Source organism: Zonotrichia albicollis, chromosome 1 (assembly GCF_047830755.1).
Source record: "Zonotrichia albicollis isolate bZonAlb1 chromosome 1, bZonAlb1.hap1, whole genome shotgun sequence".
In the NCBI taxonomy this organism is placed as follows: domain Eukaryota; kingdom Metazoa; phylum Chordata; class Aves; order Passeriformes; family Passerellidae; genus Zonotrichia; species Zonotrichia albicollis.
Genome location: NC_133819.1, coordinates 124,862,419 through 124,882,097, shown reverse-complemented (window position 1 = coordinate 124,882,097; position 19,679 = coordinate 124,862,419). Strand labels below are relative to the sequence as shown.

The 19,679-nt window shown below is 33.6% G+C and overlaps 1 long non-coding RNA gene across 1 annotated transcript in view; it reads left to right on the top strand.

The window, feature by feature from the left end:
- The window catches only part of LOC113460453 (uncharacterized), a 117,220-nt gene extending 102,899 nt beyond the window's left edge, over nt 1–14,321 (top strand). The window contains exons 2-5 of the long non-coding RNA XR_012577252.1: nt 2,745–2,887; nt 3,848–3,972; nt 11,734–11,853; nt 12,746–14,321. This is a non-coding gene — a long non-coding RNA (uncharacterized LOC113460453). The remainder of the gene's footprint in view (nt 1–2,744; nt 2,888–3,847; nt 3,973–11,733; nt 11,854–12,745) is intronic.
- Nucleotides 14,322–19,679: the final 5,358 nt, after the last annotated feature.

The following is a 19,679-nucleotide window of genomic DNA, read 5'->3' as shown; positions in this document are numbered from 1 at the left end:
CAAAGAGCTGAGCAGTAGTACAGAGGGAAGGCAGTGAGTATGGAGAGGTAGTATAGAAGTGTCCTGCTTTGGGTAGGCTAATGGTGATGGCAAAAACAGTGCTGTTTCTTCAAAACCCACAGAGGTGGTCTGGATTAGTGTGTACAGTAAATCTAGCAGACTCACCATCCAGAATTTTATTGCATGCAGGAGCTCATGGGGATTGCCACATTACCAGAGTATAATGAGCTGTTGGAGTAATCTCATGATTTCTTTAGTAACATTGACCACAAAATGACCTGTCAAAAATGATCCTGTCATTTGGAGTGCTAAAGATATGTTTTCCTTCAGGAAAATAAAGGTTTTTTATTGGCTTCTTGACCAAAGTAAGCTTTGGATCTTTTAAAGTTTAACATTATTATTATTGTAATTATTACTATTTTTCTAGAGGGGGATGGATTCAGTGTGAGATTTTAATGAACAAAATATTCAAAACCTGATTCAGTCCTATGCATCAAAAGCGAACTCTTTGAATAAGAGATGTGGAATTCGGGGAAAAGGATAGATAACTCCTTTTTCTGCAACACATCTGTTTTACCATTTCACTAGACAGTATCGCTTATTTAAAGTGTAGGGTGTTTTGTACAGGTAGAGGGTATTTTCTTTGAGGTTGGAGTTTTTTTTTGTGGGTGGGTAGCATTTATATGCATTTTGGCTAGAAATTGTATAACAGACAATGGTAGCTACATTACCTGCTTAAAATGAATTAATTAATGTGCAAATTGATGGTAATACTTTCCTTAAATACACAAAGATAAATTGTTCAAGTTAGTCCTATATTTAGTTTTCCAGTGTGTCATTTTATCTTCATTGCCAAGTGACTGACCTGCACTCAGATTGAGTAGGAAAAAATTACTGAGCATTGAAGAATGTCGCAGAGTCACACATCCTCCTTAGCTACCTCTTCTGGAAGGATGTCTCTGCCTTCACAGTAGAGGAAAATTATTAAGGAAAGCCACAGATGGAGGGAACCTCATTGTTCACGAAAGCCATTCCCTTATCATTTTCAAGCAAAAATACAGAAGTGTACAGACTTCTTTCCAAAATGCCTCATTAATTTTTTTCATCCTGCTTTTGCTAACATCATGCTCCTTGATGCTCTAAGGAACACTCCCAGCTGTTCCCCTGTGATATGGTCTCCTTGGCTTGACTTGAAATGAGACATGGGTTTTGCTGTGCCCTAAGGTCTGTAGTTCAAATACTTTCCTGTATGTTGTTAATGGGGGCAGACAACTCCCTCTGTAAAATACAATGCTTGTTCTCTCTTGATTCATGTGCTTCACAGGGACACAAGGTGAGGATACCCTTCTAAATACGAATCAGTGGCACAGAGGTAAAACATTAGTCTGAATTAGTACTGTAACTACAAGTCACAGAAAATATGAAACGGATCTTGGAAGGTAGCAAAAACATATTACTGAAATGACATATACAATGAGGTTTGTGCTGCTCTGGATGTTTGTTCAAAAGGAAAAAAAAAAGTGAAGCTCCCTGAAGCAGGATTTTCTGAGATACCACTGTGGTAGCTAAGCAACCTTACGTTAAGTAACATAATAAAATTAACTAAAACATTTATTCTTTCAAGTATGAGCTAGTTCCCTGTTCTCCAGGATATGACAATTATATAAGACAGTCTGAAAGGAATTCTATCATCACTGTTTCGGCATTTAATTCCTGTCTTTCACCCTTGATTAAATCAATGAGAGCTAGACACCAGGGTGTTTTTGAAAAACGTATTAGGTGTGCCTTTTTTACCTAGAGGCCATGAAATACTTTAAAAATCTGGTGTTTAGACATATGGCTACTTCAGAAGTATACATTAAAATGAGTTGTGTGGCTTTAACTGCTATTCTGCATTTTGACATATCCTGGAGTAAGAAATTGGTAATTTAAAGCTCATCTTGAATACAAGCTGATCTATGTATTACAATTACCAAATATACACTTTCTTGTAAGACTCTGATGGCCTGTCTCTTGACTACTATTGGCTGTATAGGACAGCCTGATGACACTGTGCTCTTGACCATGGTAGAGACTGCAGGCAGGATATCACCCATGTTATTCACATCATGTACAATTCTCCCAAATCTCACTCCCATTGGTGGAACCAGTGGTGGAACCAAGGGGTGCTGCGATTCTTACTCAGATTCCAAAGATATTTGCATGGTTGACTTGTGGCCAGATGACCAAGTGTCCCTGGCACTCCACCACAGACAAGGTATCAGTTATGATCCTATTACAGATTGTGTTTCCTATTAGGGATTGTGAAAGTTGCCTTATGGGCATGCTGTTGCTTGTCTTTTCTACTGTCTCAATAAAGCTTTATTTTACAATGTGTTGTCAGACTGCAGTACTGTCCAAACTGCAAAGCCTTAGAACTTGTATGCTGATTATAATTCAGATAGCTGGGTTGGAGAAAAAAATTATTGCAATTTCCTTGGAGTCAGCATAGCTTGATAGGTAATTATTGTGGGGCACCCACCTTGCAGAATTTCAGGAGTATTTGTATGGTATACTTGAAATATTGCACCAGGAGATTTTTGTTTAGCAGTCATGAGTTTACCTTCTTACATTCATTAACAGGATAAAATATTGAAGCTGCTTCAAAAATTTTCTAATAAGAATACATTTTTGAAGGTACATATAATTTTCAAATATTCACATATAATCAGATTTAAAATGTGTTCATTTTTTCTCTATCACAGGGCTTCATCCCACCCCAGATGCACCGTAATGAAATCCTTCGCTGGATGAGTAATTATGAATTCTAGGAGAAATTATTCACTTAGCTTTGGATTTGACTCTTTGTGATATTCTCTAACCAACAATGAGAATATTTCTTTCCATGGTATGGAATGACAGTTGATGCAGGTTCTTCTAAATCCACCACCTGCTCTTTAATTTGCCTTTATGTAGATAAAAACATTTTTCATAAGGAGATGTCACGCTTCTATTTGATAATGTATTTTATTAAATGCAAAACAGTGAAGTTAAAGGTCTGGATTAAACCAACAAAAGTAAATTTACCTCCTCATTCTTAACTTACTCCATATGACTAGTTAATACAACACATAATAAGAAATTTGGCCACTGCACTAAAACCATTGCATTATCATTGAAACCAATGAAATTGCCTTAAAAGCTATACTATTAAAGCATTCCCTTCATTATTGTCTACTTATGTCATTCTCATAATTAGTTTTGGTTTTGGGTTTTGTTGTCGCTGTCATTTTGGGGGATTTTTTGGGTTTTTGCACTAGCTTATATACATACCAGTTGCTATCAGAGCATGCAAAAAAATTACAATTCCTGTACTTTTCATGTATTAAAAAAAAAAATTAAGTCAAATCCCATGTGCTAAATCTGATTGGGAAAAAAAGTGTGAAGTTTCAGCATGAACATGAAGCATAACCAAATCTACCTCTACAGCTTTTCCTGCTTTCCATCTTCCCTTCATTCTTTGATTTATAGTTTCTCAAGGTTTTCCAAGCACCTCTGGAGTTTTAGATTAACATTCTATGATTATTTCCCATTAAAAACTAGAGAATGCTTTTTATTTCCAGTTTAGCCTCTCCTCTGTTATATTTTATACCTTATTTCATGTTCTATTTTTTTTCCATCTTCCTTAATATCTAATTATTTTAGTTCCCTTTTATATTACCTTTCTTCACTCATTTTTAATCCTTTTCATTTTAATTATAATTCTTCAATTTCTGATTATTTATTGACAGCCTTTAAATCAGCTTTCTTTCACCAGCTAAAATTTTGCATCTTGTTACTTATCATGATTTTCTTTCTGATGGGTGAGACATGGCAATCTCAAGGTGGACTGTGAAGACCTTCCTGTGCATTGCCTGCTGAGTGAAACTACCTGATCCTACTGCTGGTTTTCGGAAGGTTGAATGTGAATAATCAGGTCCCAATTTACCCAAGGTAACATTGAAATTCAAATCCATTTTTCCATAGCTGTTTCTGAAGTCATCCTCCAATGTGACACTACCTGGTATTCTACTCTCTAGCAATTAAAACTTATTTACAGTAGCAGCTGGGACTGAGACCATGTGGAGAAAGTCCCAAATCCTTGCTATCTGTGGTAATGTACCTAAAACCTAATGGCAATACTTGAAAAACCTATTCAGAAATTCGGATAAATTGGTTTTCAAAGTCATAGTTCTGTCTAGCTTACCATGTTTTCCCTTGGTTTGGCTTGGTCTATTTTCTTTTCAACAACAACAAAAATCCCCAATGGTCTCATCCTCCAAATAAAAAAAAAAAGCCTTATTGTAATCCTTGTCAAGATAAATAGTTTCTTCCTTGAAAAATAGTTGCTTGCTTCCAGAGCTATTTCCTGTGATAAGCATTTAGGAAACAAAGAATAAAAAAATATCACAAATTACCAATTATAACATTTCTATTGCCAAATTTTTACTTAAAGATGAAATTGAAGGACAATTTATGTACAAAGAAAGCTGATAATTAGAGGACTTTGTATATGTGCATAATTGCAACAAACTCCTTTAGGCATAATTCAAACATTTACAAGAGGGAAAGGGCTTGTGTATTGGACATGGTGTGTCAGTTGTAGGTTTTTTGTTGGCAAAAATTGTATTGTCTTTCTCTAGATATGTAAGGAATGAAAAATAGAGATCTTTTTTAAAGTCCCTACTAAAGGCTTTCGTATTAGGTCATTGAGAGGATGGTTGGATAAATAATGAAAGAAAATATTGTTTTGTAGATGACATATTTTGAAAACCAGTAGTGATTTTAATTTTAATTTTAATTTTTTTTGTTTGAAAAACCCTTTTTTTCTGATGACCACATATTTTTCTAGAACCTCATTTTCTTTCATAATTATTATTGCCCTTTATAATAGGCATAATTTTCATGAACTTAACAATAACTATTTTTGATGTGTGAATTCTTGTTCTTATGATTACTCCTACTGAAGAAAATCTGGTTTATTTTCAAAAGGTGATTTATATGTTTGATATTTCCTTATATTATTTTTTGTGATTGTTTTCAGTTTCATAATGACCTCTGAAGACAGATCTTAGTCTTTTTGTAAATGAAAAAACAAACTAGTGTTTTCCAAAATTTATGGAAGGAATAATGGCTCTTTCAGCACTTAAAAGAATTTTAATATGGGAAAAATATTTGATGTATAGATAATCTACACAGAATATTTTTTTGCAGATATTTAGATATGATCTGAATAATGTTTACAAAACCAACATTACATCAGTATTTAGATGAGAAGTTATACGTTAAACTATATGTCACTACTGGCATTATGGAAAAAAAAATATAGGGGACCAGATTTTCATACAGTCAGGGTAGAAAGCATAAAGGCAGTAGTTCAGAGTTATTTTCATAGATTTGTGACAGCCAAGAACTCTTAAAATCTCAGCTGTATAAAACAGTAAGGACAAAATTTTCTTGCCTGATCAGACAAGTTAAAAATTTGTTGAAGAAGGGTAGAGCCTTCTGCAGACCCTGTGTGTCATGTGACAGCTGCATGCAGATGAGTTGGAGACTTTTGGACTTGCTAATGGGACCAGGAGCTTGTGTTTAAGCCACTGAATCCCCATGAAAAGTTTGATTCAGTTCCAGATGATGCCTGCACATAAGTATCTCCATATGGGTTAGATATCAATCAGTACTTTTGTTGCGGTTTATGGACATCTACTGAGAATAGCAGGTGTAATAGAGAAACATTAATCTGACAATAAAATCTTCAACTAAAAATGATAATATTCACCATTGTGAAATCATTTGAAGTATTTTAGCCATGATGAGTTGTTCTTTATTTTGATACTGAGGTCTCCTTGGAGAAAAACATTCCTGCTGGGGAAACTTCTGGTAATACTTTACTGACTTCCTCTCAGCTATTCTATCTTGGCAGAAGCTTGAAACAGTTTCTGTTTCAATGCCACTTCTTGAATCGATGAAAAGGTGTCATAATCATGTTTACAGAATGTACTCTTGTCCGTGGTATCAAGCATATGGCATGATAAACATTGTACCTACCATATGGAGGTTGAATATTACAGGAAGTGTAACTCATTAGCCATGTCTGTACTGGTGATTAGATTTAGTATGCACATACGTTCTGCATATTACTGTGGTTGTAACTATAAGTAGGACACTTAGAGTCTGTACTTATTTACTCCACAATGTTCTCCAAGAAAATTCCCTCCTTCCAGCTGGGCCAGTAGAAGTTCCAATAACTTTGTCTCAGCTGGAAATTGCTCTTTGCAATAAATCATGTTCATTTCATGCTTTGATGAACCATACTGAAATGTGTCAAAAAAACTCCCCCAACAACTTAAACAAAGCAAATTCTTTCTATAATCAGCATAGCATATTTTGCTCTAATAACTAAGAAAAAAATCCAACAATTGCAAACAGTGATATAAATAAGAGTTTGTAAAAAACTCCTTATATGGCATTAAAACTCCTTATATGGCATTGAGCTGTGCTTTGTACCGGCTAAAGTGCTAAAGGCTTTTTCTATGCGTTTGAATGTTGCTTTGTCTATGTCAGCAGACAAGGGTATGACATAATTGTTCAGTCATATGCACTCAATAGTCTTAAAATGAGGGGTATTTCAAATAATGTGTTCATCCTAGGGGCATCCAGAAATTTTTTACTTTTTAATGTTTTCCTTGATAGTAGATTCCCCAAAGGATAGCAAGTCTGATTATTATTGCAATTGTATAAATACTGTGTTGGAAATTAAAATAATTGTCAACCATATTTGCAAAAGTATTCAAATTAAGGAATAGTTCCAAAGAAATGTGAGGACAAAGAACCCTGTGTAGAAGTTAATAATCTATATTTTCTCAGTGGTAAATATGAGCTTTGACTTAAAGATGGCAGTCACTGCAAGATGTTTTGAATTATCATCCTCTACATCCCTGTGGTCGTGACAGATTTTCTATCCCCTTTTGACACACTGGTTTCAATTTTCTAGACAAATGGAACTAGACTGCACCCATTGGTGACAAGGAAAGTCTTACCAATTTCTTGTCTACCAGGAAAGGATAACTGAAAGAGAAAAAGAGAAACATGATATTCAACAGAACATAGATAGATAGATAGATAGATATAGATATAGATATAGATATAGATATAGATATAGATATAGATATAGATATAGATATAGATATAGATGATATAGATATAATCAATCAAAATATCTGATTTTCTCAATGTGACAGTAGCACCTTTCTGCTTCCATTTTTCTTTTCTTAATTATTTAATATGTTACAGCAGAAGCAGATTCATTTAATGTTATACATTCCTTTTGGATTGTTTGAAATAATTGGTATGGTATTTTGCACAACAGCTTAATTACTATACATGCAATAAACACGCGCAGTTCACATTGCAAGTGCAGGCATATTCTGGAATTACGAGAAATTCTTTCGATCTAGCTTTCCTTGATGAATTACAGACAGCACAATATATGTCTTTGGTAAGTGTCACTGTTATATAAGTGTAATCAAATTTTTAGAGTATGAAATAGTTGGGGAAATGTGCTTTTGGTGTAGTGGGAGTACCTCAGAAAAAAATGTAAATGCTGACATGTTTGAATGGCAAATTACTGAAATATCTGAAATCACAGAATCATAGAATGGTTGTTGTTGGAAAGTACCTCTAGGAGCGTTCTTGTCCCAAATCCCTGCTCAAGCAAGACCACCTAGAACGCACTACCAAAGAACACATCCATGTGGTTTTTGAGTATCATCAAGAATAGATACTACAAGCTCTCTGAGTGACAACTGACACATGAATGTGCCAGTGCTTGGTCACTATCATGGAAAAAAAATGTTTTCTGATTTTCAAATGAAGCTTCCTGTCTCAGTGTTTGACCACTGGCTCTGGTCCTTCTTCTGCCCTCTTTGCCATTGCCCCTCATCATGCCTGTAGGTATTTATACACATTTGATGAGATCTCTTCTGTGTACCCTCTTTTCCAAACGGATCAGGTTTACCTCTGAGGGATTCTCCAGTGCCTGGCTCATTTTTGCGGTCCTTTGTTGGGCTCTCTTTGGTATATCCATATCTCTCTTGATCTAAGAACTCCAGAACTAGGCTCAGCAGTCCATGTGTGGTCTCACCACAGCTGAGTAGCGGGAAAAGATCTTGACCTGCTGGCAACATTGAAGAAAGTAGAAGGAAGATGGGAATAAAAAGACAGAAATAAGGAAAAATATAGCTATGTGCAATATTTTTCTTATTTTCTTTGTCTTAAGAGTCAGGAGAGGACATATTTTCAGCCATGCAAGTGTTTATTATGAAGGTACAAAATAGTTCGAAATTAGTCAGTTCACTACCAACAATCTCATAGTAATCTAGATGTTGAGCATTTTTTCATAACTTTATAAATTATTTATATTACAAATAATGACTATACACTCAACAATACTCGTTTACACCTTGTGGAAGTATATGCTTCCAAAGTACCTTATGAAACTTGTCATTATTTAGGTGGAGAAAATTATGCAAAAAAATGTTAAGTGGTTTGCCAAGAGTTTCAAAGTAAGCCAGTTGCAGGCTTAAAATAGAACTGAGGTCTCCAGGGATCCATCTGATATCCTCTCTATAGGAATACATTTTGCGTTGGACATTGGTTAGAACAATTCCATTTTTCATTTCAATTATAAGTTAAAACTAGCATAATTAATACTTATTGGATCTCTTATATTTTCCAGCTTGCTGATTAATCTAAAAATATGCAGATATATTTTTTTTAGATATAGATATGATGTAATGAAGGTTAAATTTGAATATATTTTATCTTTAGGTCCATTTGTTGGATTTCAGCATCCCTTAAAAAAAGACCCAAACCAAACGAATCACAACACTACAAAACACAACAAGTAGGCTTTTTTTGCATTAATTGCACTTTATACTAATGGCAGATTTCTGCTTTCAAAGATAATTCCCAATAAATTCCCTTAGGGAAGGAAGTTCATCTCAACTTATAAATTCTAACTTCAAAGAGAATTAGCTCCAATATGTTGCAAACAATTTTCAGGTGCCTGCAAATTCAAGTCTTTTGCAAATTTTACTTAAAGCTTTTAGATTACATTATTTATGACCTTTTGATGGCAAAGAAAGGCTACAAAGACTGTAAACTGAAAGAATACTTTTATTATTTTTCCTTAGTCCCCTGTATTCCAGAACTGTTATACCACCAACGTGTATATATGCTGCAAACATCACTGTCAGGTCAACATATAACTCTGTATGGAGGTGAATATTTATTTTCCAATTCACAGTTAGCTTACAGTTGCATAAGTAGACTGTAATCAGACAGAGGCCGTTCATACTTTCTGAAAAAAAAAGTGCTTCTGAAAAATGGATGTTGGATATTCTTAAATCCAGAAATTTAATAAAGAATATATCTGTGTTTAAAAGGATATAATCCCTCTCTGATCAAACAAATATTAGGATAATTCAAGAATCCTAATAAGCAAAGTAGTAACGAAAGAATTCTTTTAGACAACTGGTAGCATAACTATATCATGTAGATAATTTTTGTTATGTTTTGTCAAAGAATCTTAAATTTTTCCCTATCTTAACTTCTACAAATACAAATGACAGATCTCTTTCCATATTCTCTTCAATGACATTTGCAGTAAATTTAATTTATAATATTGTACCAAGTATCCACTGCTACACTGTCATTGAGATTATTGAAATGATAGTTCTGCTAGATAATCTATCAATCCAAACTGCAGGACTTGGGCCAATCTCGTCTATATTAAAATTACCTTCCCTGTAAGAAGGACATAATTCTTCTCCTTTCTTTCACAACTTTGCCTTCTGTTTTGAGTTTTATGAATAATTGCTTTCTACTGATCAAAACCAAATTCTAATATACTGCACAGATGGTCATTGATCACTATAATCACTAATGTATAAATAAAAATATGTTTATGTTTCAAACTAAAACTGACATCTCTATAATAAGACCTCATACACACAAGCTAGTACATTACTATACCATACCCAGAGAGGCTGATTGCTCAGCTTCTGTGAGAGATTTTCCAGCTGAAATATGGATCCTATATTAATGAAATATAGAAATATTAGTATATATTTTCTGTGCAAAAAACCCTCTATGTATTTGATTGTTAAATTAACTGAACCCTAGGATTCTCCATTAATTAAGATAGTACTGCAGGTATATATTTTAACCAAAGTACATTTACAACTTTGTCTTGGTATACCACTATAAACCTGTTTTCTAATTCTGTTTTAGATGAGAAATTGTCTGATATTCCCTTCCCAGTCTCTAGTGGATAATTCCCCATGCCACATGATCACCATGCAATTTAGGTACAATTGCTCATCTGTTGTTGACAAAGGTCATAAATAAATATATGGCAAGTCAGAACTGTGATGCACTAGAAATGCTTTGAGGGCTATTGGCCCTTAAAAAACTTAAGTAAATCTGAGTAAAAGGAGAGGAGAGGAGAGGAGAGGAGAGGAGAGGAGAGGAGAGGAGAGGAGAGGAGAGGAGAGGAGAGGAGAGGAGAGGAGAGGAGAGGAGAGGAGAGGAGAGGAGAATTTAGTTCAGTGTTTAAAAATTACCTGAGCATGATTTTTTCTTTCTCATGCGTCATATAATCTATATTAGGTTTGACAAGTGTAGACCAACAGTTTAGAAATAAATGAAAACAGGTCTCTACCCTGAATGAAAACAGGTCTCTACCCTGAAATTCTCCATACTTTCTCTGTAGAGAATTTTTCCTTGCTGATTGTAAGAGCGGCTTCTAAGTGTAAAATCCAAACCAGGACCCCAAACCTATTTAAAAAAAACAACAAAACAACAACAACCACAAAAAAAAAAAAAAAACAAAAAAAAACCCCCACAAAAACAAAACACAAAAAAAACCCACAAAAAAAACCACAAAACAAAACAAAACAAAAAAAAACTAAAAAAAAAAAACCTAATCAAAGCTTGTTACAGAAATGTCTAAATTGAAAATACTTATGGTTTGGTAAGATGTGAATATTTTGTATTTCTTTAAATACATGACTTTAGTTGATCCATTAACTAAGGTCTTCTTCCCAAACTTACTGTGCTGTATAATGTGCTTCTAAGATTAGGCTGCCCACACTGAATTCTGAAAGCAGCTCAAGTGTTGTAAGCATTGTCTGCTCTCCTTTTCCACATAGAAGCAAGGAAACTCATAGAAAGTAATAAAAATCTCAGTGGTTTGAATCTAACCTTGACAATGGTATAGGAAGAGCATTTTTCTTTCTTGGGATATTGTCTGCTTTCTTCTTATTGGACTTGAAAGGTTCCATTAAGTAGGTCGGGATAGTTCTCAATTCTTCTGCTCTTATGTGTTAGATTGTGAGACATAGAAAAAGGATCTTAGAATTTAATTATTACTTCCCACTCAGGAAATTTCCCAAGAAATTTCTTTGTTTTTTTCCTCTATCCATAAAGAGAATTTTTTGGTCACATTGGCAAATAATGCACTTCATTACTGCAATAGGAAAAGTGTTGTTATTGAGCAGCATTTTAAAGAAGGATTATGAAAAGAAAAAATCAGAAAATGCATTTTTTTATCCTCTTTGTATCTTTTTTTCTGTCCACTTTCTATTTTTTCCCTTCAAACGCTACTTCCATTTTCTAAACCTCACTAATCAAAGCACCTTCTCTTTTCTTTAGGTGTCTCAAAGAGAAATGAAGCTCATGATTCATGCCACTTAAAAATGATGCCTTCCCAGGGCTACTGCTGAGGAAAAAAAAAGGAGAGAGTTTTGTCTACAGAGTGTTGGCCAAAATAAGGTATGTAAGGATGAACAGAAGAAACACTCTAGAGTGAAGAAAGAAATAGAAATTTGCAGATGAACATGATGTCTGACTGGCAACTACTTACCTGTGCAAGGTACAAAAGGTATTTGAAGAAAAGGAAACTCAGTCCCCACCTTTTGGTGCAGCAGAAAATGGTATATAGACAATGGAATATATAAAAGAAAAAAAATTAAAAGTCTAACACTTGCCACCGGTTGAAGAGTGTGTAAGCCATTAACTGATAAAAACCCCTTCTTGATTACCCTGCACAGATGTGAATCTATGACTGAATCTTATGTAATTTCTCCATAAGAGCACAGTTTGATAATATTTTCTATTTAGTTTTTTATGCTATTTTTTATTATAGAGCTTTCCAAAGTAATATCTAAGTTTCTAATGGGCAAGTTGTGGGCCAAGTCAATTCCTATTGCTTTCTATTGTTTCAGCAGCAGAGATCTTCCTAACAGATCTCTTGGAGTGCTCCAATCATGTCAGTGAGATACAAAGTCAAAAGCATTTGAGTCCTGGAACCAAAAATCTCAAAATGGAAAAGCAAACCCACAAGCTTTGCTTGGTGAAACAATGAGAGGTCTCCTCCTGAGTTCTGCCTGGATCAAATTCCTCTATTACTGTAATAGTGATATATTGCCCTCATAACTGATGCTTAATGGCTATAAATATTGATGTCTGCCCTCTTCCAATTATGACTAAACCCAAATTGCATAAGAGAAGTTTACTTTAAAACATAGTTAATATGCAGAACAGATTTTTTTCCCCTGTCAAGAGAGCCATGTGTTGTTATGGCTTGCCTTTCATTCAGGTTTTGAACTGGTTGCTAAATAACCATCACTGTTTACGAAGACTTATTGTCACTTCCCTTCCACAGAGGCAAGGCAACTGTCACTTTTACAATCCATCTTACTGGACACCTTGGATCTCTCAAATGACACAAGAAGTCTGTGTGGAGAACCAGCTTTGTGACCAGCAAAGAGCACTATTCTTACTCTAAAATATATATTGCATTAGATGTCAAATCTGTGTTTGAACCTTGCTTTAAAAATACTTAACATAATGAAGAACTCAGGTTAGTTAAATTGCTAAGAGGCTTTGTGTCAAATATATCAACATAATTTTATAAGTAAGAATCTTTAAAACATTAAATTCCAAAATCCACGAACATCCAAGCTGTACTCCATTTTATTTTCCAAAATATAAGCATATGGTCCATTTAAAATTAATTAATTGCCTACCATGGCATTTTTATTACTAAGTATGTGCACTATTTATCTTAAATATATTCCAATCATTATCATATACTAAAATTCAATAAATTTTAAATATAACACAAAATAAATATTTTACTCTGTTCTTAAATGCAGCCTGATTACAGAATAATTACTGATTGGTAACAAATGTTTAATTTAGTATTTAGGTGTATTATAGGCCAAAGTAAAGGCATACATGGGACATGGGGCCACATTCCATGACAGAAAGGTTCCAGAGAAATGTTTGATCATTCTTTGTGATGCATAAAATATGTCACAGCTGTACTATAAAAGATATCAGCCATCAGGTAAGGCTGTCATTTGCCCTTGCTGGATTGTATTGGAAAAACACAGTGTTTCTGCCTTGTACTTGTGTGGGATTACTGCTGGAGAAAACACAACCTATTTAGTCTACATACATATTACCATTACCCTGCTCTATTTCAAAAGAAAGTAGTCATAAAATAAACATGGTGAGGAGAATAGATCTGGTTGATATTTTGTTTCAACATACACCCATTTCATAAGTTGTGAATATGCTAAGTACTGGTCTACATTAAAGCTAGGTTCTACAAAAGGATTGCATATTTCTCTGGGGACTAGTTCCTTTCATTTGATTTCTGTTGTGCACACATCTTATTTTAGTTCAAAATCTAAGCCTGTGTCACAAATAATATGTATAACAAAAGAACAATGGCGGTAAAAAGAGACCAAAATTTGTAAACATTTACTACATTTTCCATTAACTCACAGATTTTTTTAAAAAATGTATTTATTAAAGCATCCATACTATTAACCTACTAATCAAAATACATAGAAATTATAACTGCTAGAATTTTAGTAGAATTTAAAGATTTTGTGTCCACAATGTTTGCCCATCAGGAAACACCTTTATCAAAAATTAATACCTCATTATTTATTGGGTAGAGAGGAAATTTGATACTCCACCATAGCAAAAATTGCCGGTTAAAATAACCTTGGAGACTGGCCTTTGTGAACATTTATTAAATGTAGTATGGTCACATAAAATATAATATTATAATATGGGAGATGTAGGAAGCACACCAAACTGTGTTGAGTAGACCAGTAGTTAAAGTTTATAACAGCTATTGCATCAAACAGTATCTTTACTGAGATGTAGAGATAGATGCTATTCTCTTCTAGTTTAATGTATTTACAGTTTTAAGTAATGAGTTTAGTGTTGTCGATTTGAGAATTTTCTCTGGGGTCTTTTGGTGTTCAAAATTACTCTAATTTACAGAATGAAACACTATCATTAGTTTAAAAAAAGCCACAAGAAAAACAAAAATGGAAGATAAGGAATATTATCATAAAGGTAAATTTATTCATATTCACATGAAATGATACACAAGCTGATGAATAACAATCACAGCTTTCAAGACCATTAGAATCAATTTTACCTGTTGTGTAAATATCTTGGGGCTTTCAAAAACTTTTCAAACTTAACCAGATGTATCTAAATCACAGTTTTAACATTATTTGCTCAGTAAGAAAATGAAAGTCATTATTTTTTTAATTGAGTTTGAAGAAACACTTTTCACAGAGAATTAACATACGGCACAACAGACAAAATCGATTAAGGCCCGCCATCTGGCAGAAGTCTAGAAAAGTTGCTGCCATATGTTTTGACCAAGACTGCAAAATAAACTGTTTTATACTGTCAGCACCTCCAGTCCTGTTTTATAAATTACATTTGGTTTTATTACATATATGAAAAAGATTAGGAAAGGTTTCATCTAAGACTGGCTGCTTAATTGGAAAACAGACGCTATATAAAATTTTAAAACAGGCACAGGGTGATTTGAGCTCAGTTTGAAAGCTGTTTGACAGCTGTAAGTAACAAAAGTGCAAGGATTGCTATAAATTGTTTATTAGGCAGATCTTTAATTCTTAATGGATTATATTTAAATCATTCTTCAAGATTCAACAATTGTAGCTTTTCTTTGACAATTACAGAAGAAAGTGTGATACACAATTCCTAGGCAGAGGGGAAGAATGTTCATGAAATTCATAGGTAACATTAAGAAGTGGTGAAATGAAAAAAAAATGAACAAAACACTTTTTTTTCTTAAAAGGATATAGTTTCATAAAGAATAGATTTTAAAAATCAGTATATATGTATGTTTCTGTTGGAGAAATAGCATCTCAGGTTCAAATGAAATTTAGGAATGTTAATCTCTTTTGCAGCTGCTATTTTTGTTTTATGCTATTTTTACAGCTGTTTTTAATTTCTTTTAAGAAATACTAAACCTTTCAGAGTATTCCCAAGTGAAACACCATGGTACAGATAATTGGTTTCATTGCAATTCAGATTATGAACATCATTTTTCAGTTGTTACTTTCAAACTATATACACAGCTAAATCTGTAAGCCATTTTCTTTATTTCAGCTACTATCAAAAAGGGAGAAAATAGCATAAAGTATCACAAAGCCTTAATGCCTTGTGAGGATCTGTGATGTTTGAAAGTGTTTACTCTCTACTGAGAAATGTTCATAATAAATGCAAAACTATCTTCTAAGATATTTATGTTTATGTATATATATGTATATATACATATATATGTAAACAGATCAATTAGTCGAGGCATAAGGCATTATAAATTGACCTCTCTATGCATCCCAAAATCCCTAAATCCCTGTATTTGGAAGAGGTCCATTCAAAGAGAATATGGGTAAAAAAGAAGTTTAATTCAGTTTTGAATAAGTTTCATGACAACTGTAACTGAAGAGCTGTTAATAAAATCTCCAACATTTCCTCTGTCCTGTGCTTTGCACACATCACATACTAGTTTGCTGTCAAAACTCTTGTAGGAAAAAAACCCTATTTTTTCCTCCCACCCTTTCCCTCTCCTGAGCCTCTCGAAGTACAGAGGACAAAGTGCTAAGCAACACCTGGATATTTCCTTTTATCCTGATGTTCAACATGTGGCTCCACATTGTATTTACGACATATCCTCTAAGCCCTGAAGCAAATAAGCTTTTATTTTTCTTCATAGGCTTCTATCTATGTCATTGCCGTAATATCATTGTGCTTCATAAGGAGTAACGAATTTATTCTCAGAACACTCTTATGAGATCAGGAAATACTTGAATGAATATTTACTATGACAGAACAGAGAAAGCCATTGAGAGGTGTAGTAACATTTCAAGCAAAGCAGAAGCCCGGAGTACTCAATTTTAACCCATGGCATCTTTCACAAGACAACTCTCAACATTTCCAGAGGATCTTAGCTCACTCAGGTCGATCAAAACTTGCTTTATTGTTGCCCAATGGAGACCTAACTCATACTGATCTGAACTTGTACAGTTTGATTTTGACCTGAAATTAAATGGAGAACAAAAGTCAAATACTTATGTGATCAAATAATAAATGACCTTATCAAAATATGTGCACACAAGGAAGTCAAGTTCATGCTGCACGTGTAACCTCGACTTTGTCATTTCCATACACCAAGTGTTTCTGGTTTTTTTGCACGTTTCCCTTAACACTAGAGGTAGGAGGCAGTGTTGACATTAAAATATTTGTAAAGGGCACTTGACAAATGCAGAAAATTCAAAAATATTTTGTTGCTTGGCAAACCAACAGTGAAATTTTTATTCAATATATCTTTTATCCATACTTTTTTAAAAATATCGTTATATATATTTACAAATGGTGGGACAGACAGGCTCATTCCATATATATATATATTATATACCTATGTGTATATATATATATATATATATATATATATATATATGTCTTTGAAGTCTTGCTTACATATGCATCTTCACTTAATTAAAAAAAAAAAGAAAGAGAAGGACATTTTCAAGTTCTGCTTTACTCCCTATGGACTGTCACTCATTTTGGAATTCCTGTGAGCTAGACACGTGCAGAGAACCACAAAGAATATAAAGCAGACATTTATGACAACAGCTACAGATTTCACCATGAATTCATGTAAACCCTTAGCCTACTTCACACATCAACACCAATTTCACTGCAGCACTAAGAGACACAGTAAGACTGATCCCTAGGCTAAATTTCATTTCTTTAGGCAAATACTCATTGTCATCTTGATGACTTAGGAACTCCTCTTTTTAAAAATGGAATATACAGGAGTATATTTATTTAATCTTAACTTATAGACAGTGAGACTTAGGGCTTATTAAAAGAGAAAAAAGTGATTAGATGAACAATTAAAAATATATCACACAGTTATTTCTATTTTGTAGCTAGCTATTAGGAACTTGCCTGTTTGTTTTCAGCTCAGGTCTTCATTCAAAAATAAGTTTTGCAATTTAAATTGGTAAAATAATAGTTCTTCATGAGTATTCATCATCAAATTTCTCAGGAAACTATGTTCTGAGGTAAAGTCTTGTTTTTACTGACAGCTACTTTGTATTTTTATTGATAATCTGAAAAAACATTAAATTGTTGCCTGCAAAGCTTTCAGGCCATATAAGAATTGATGAAGAAGAAAGTTATTATGAGGACACGTTAGTATTAGCAAGTGATACACATTTCTTGTGTAACTGATCTCAGACCAACAGCATACACCTTATGGCAGACACATGGACAGTTGTACATCTGGCAACAGAACTGGATGATTATACTTAGGAAATTATTCTTAATTAGTGTTAATATCTGTATTAGATATTAATATGTATATTAGTATTAATATCTGTGCCTACCAGCACCATTTGGTCTCTATGGTGGACCTGGTCCCTGGTTATATAGACAAGGAAATAATAAGGATAATATTCAACCTTGTAGAGTCAGATATTGAAGAAGTACTCAATTTATTATGGTGATGAAGGTCCTGGGACTCAGCAGTTCCTAAAATAAAAGATTTGTATAAACAAGAGAGTTTTTTTGCATATTTGGGTGTCTTTGACCATAATAAATTTGTAGGGCCAAAGCATTTATAAAGAAAGTTGAATGAGAGAAATATGGAAATTAATGTATATTTTATGAAAGAATTTATTACATTATGTGCGAAATTAGAATAGAAAATGTGAATTTTTTGGCCAATATTTTAATACTGAAAAAAAAGTAATGTGCCACCCATATATTATATTATATTGTTCAGTATTTATAGCAATTACTTCTGGATCAAAATTCTCTTTGGATATACTAAAAGTATAAGTTATAAATAGCCAAGTTGTTTTCAGGTAGAGGTTTGGTTTGTTTTTTTTTCTTTCTTAAAGCCAGACTCAATTTATAACTCACATTTTATAAGAAAAAAAAACAATATCCATCATTGTTATTTATAACACATACTTAATATATCTAAAGATTACAGAATGGAGATATTGTGGGCATTTGTATTTTTCCTATCTTTTCACTTTTTGCTACTAACAGGATTTGGCATATGGTTTTTCATAATTTCTTTCACACAAGCAATCAGGTGGTGTTTCTTTTGTTTTATGAATGTTTGCCAGGGGAATAAGAGACTGAACTTTACTCTCACCCCCACCCCCCAAAAATAAGAACATATAAAAGAAATTATATGAAAACCACAAAAGCTTACAGAATAACTCAAGGGGAAATCTCCTGTCTGACTGTTTTCCAATAACCTGGATTCAAAGGCACAAAGTCCTTAGAACACTAAAGACTGCTCCATTCCTGAAATCACCAAATGGAAATTTACCAGGCAATATAATTATAACATAAACAAAAAAACAAACAGAGCAACAGTAAGAGTAATATGAGAGAGAGACACACACACACACAGAGACAGAGAGAGAGATTTGGTAAATTAAATGTCAAGGTAAATGGAAGCAAGATTCAACAGAAAGTTAATTGCTGAAAGCAAATAAGATTTAGAACTTCACAATAAGATATTCAAGTGAAAGATATACATGGAAAGGGACAGGTTTCAAAGCATCATTTTCCATATTTATTCATTTTAACTGAAGCAGGGAATGACTACTTCTCAGAGCCCATCTATTCTCTCAGGTACAATGGAAAATGTAAAGATGAAATGTAGAGAACCACCTAAGATGAGGTTTGTTCACTTCAACCCATTTTTTACTGCTCTCAAGCCACAGCTAATGAGGGATCATGACAGGACTTCTGAGGGTTACATTTTTAACTAAGCACACAAAATGGTTCATATTTGAACATGTTCTTATTCACTGCTTCTTCAATTTTTGTACTTCTTCCACAACCTTTACAAGAAAATAATATATTCTCCCCTACTGTATGATAATACTGATATTCTCCCCTACTGTATGATAATACTGAGAGTCAGTAGTACTAAGCCAGAAGAGGGGTTTATTTTGGTTGGGTTTTTGTTTGTTTGCTTGTTTGTTTGTTTGTTTGTTTGGGTTTTTTGCTTGGTTGACTTTTTTCTTGCCAGATTCCATCAGGAAAACTTTAAGAAAGAAAGAATCCTTCAATTTACCAAACCTAGTAGATTATCCAGCCTTACTCAGGGTCTTAAAGGGCATGGATGAGTACAGACATGCCTAAACTCCTCTTCTGATAGTTCTAGTTGTTTCACAGAAAATCTCCTTTAACTTAAAAATCACATAGCTAGTTCAGTGTTC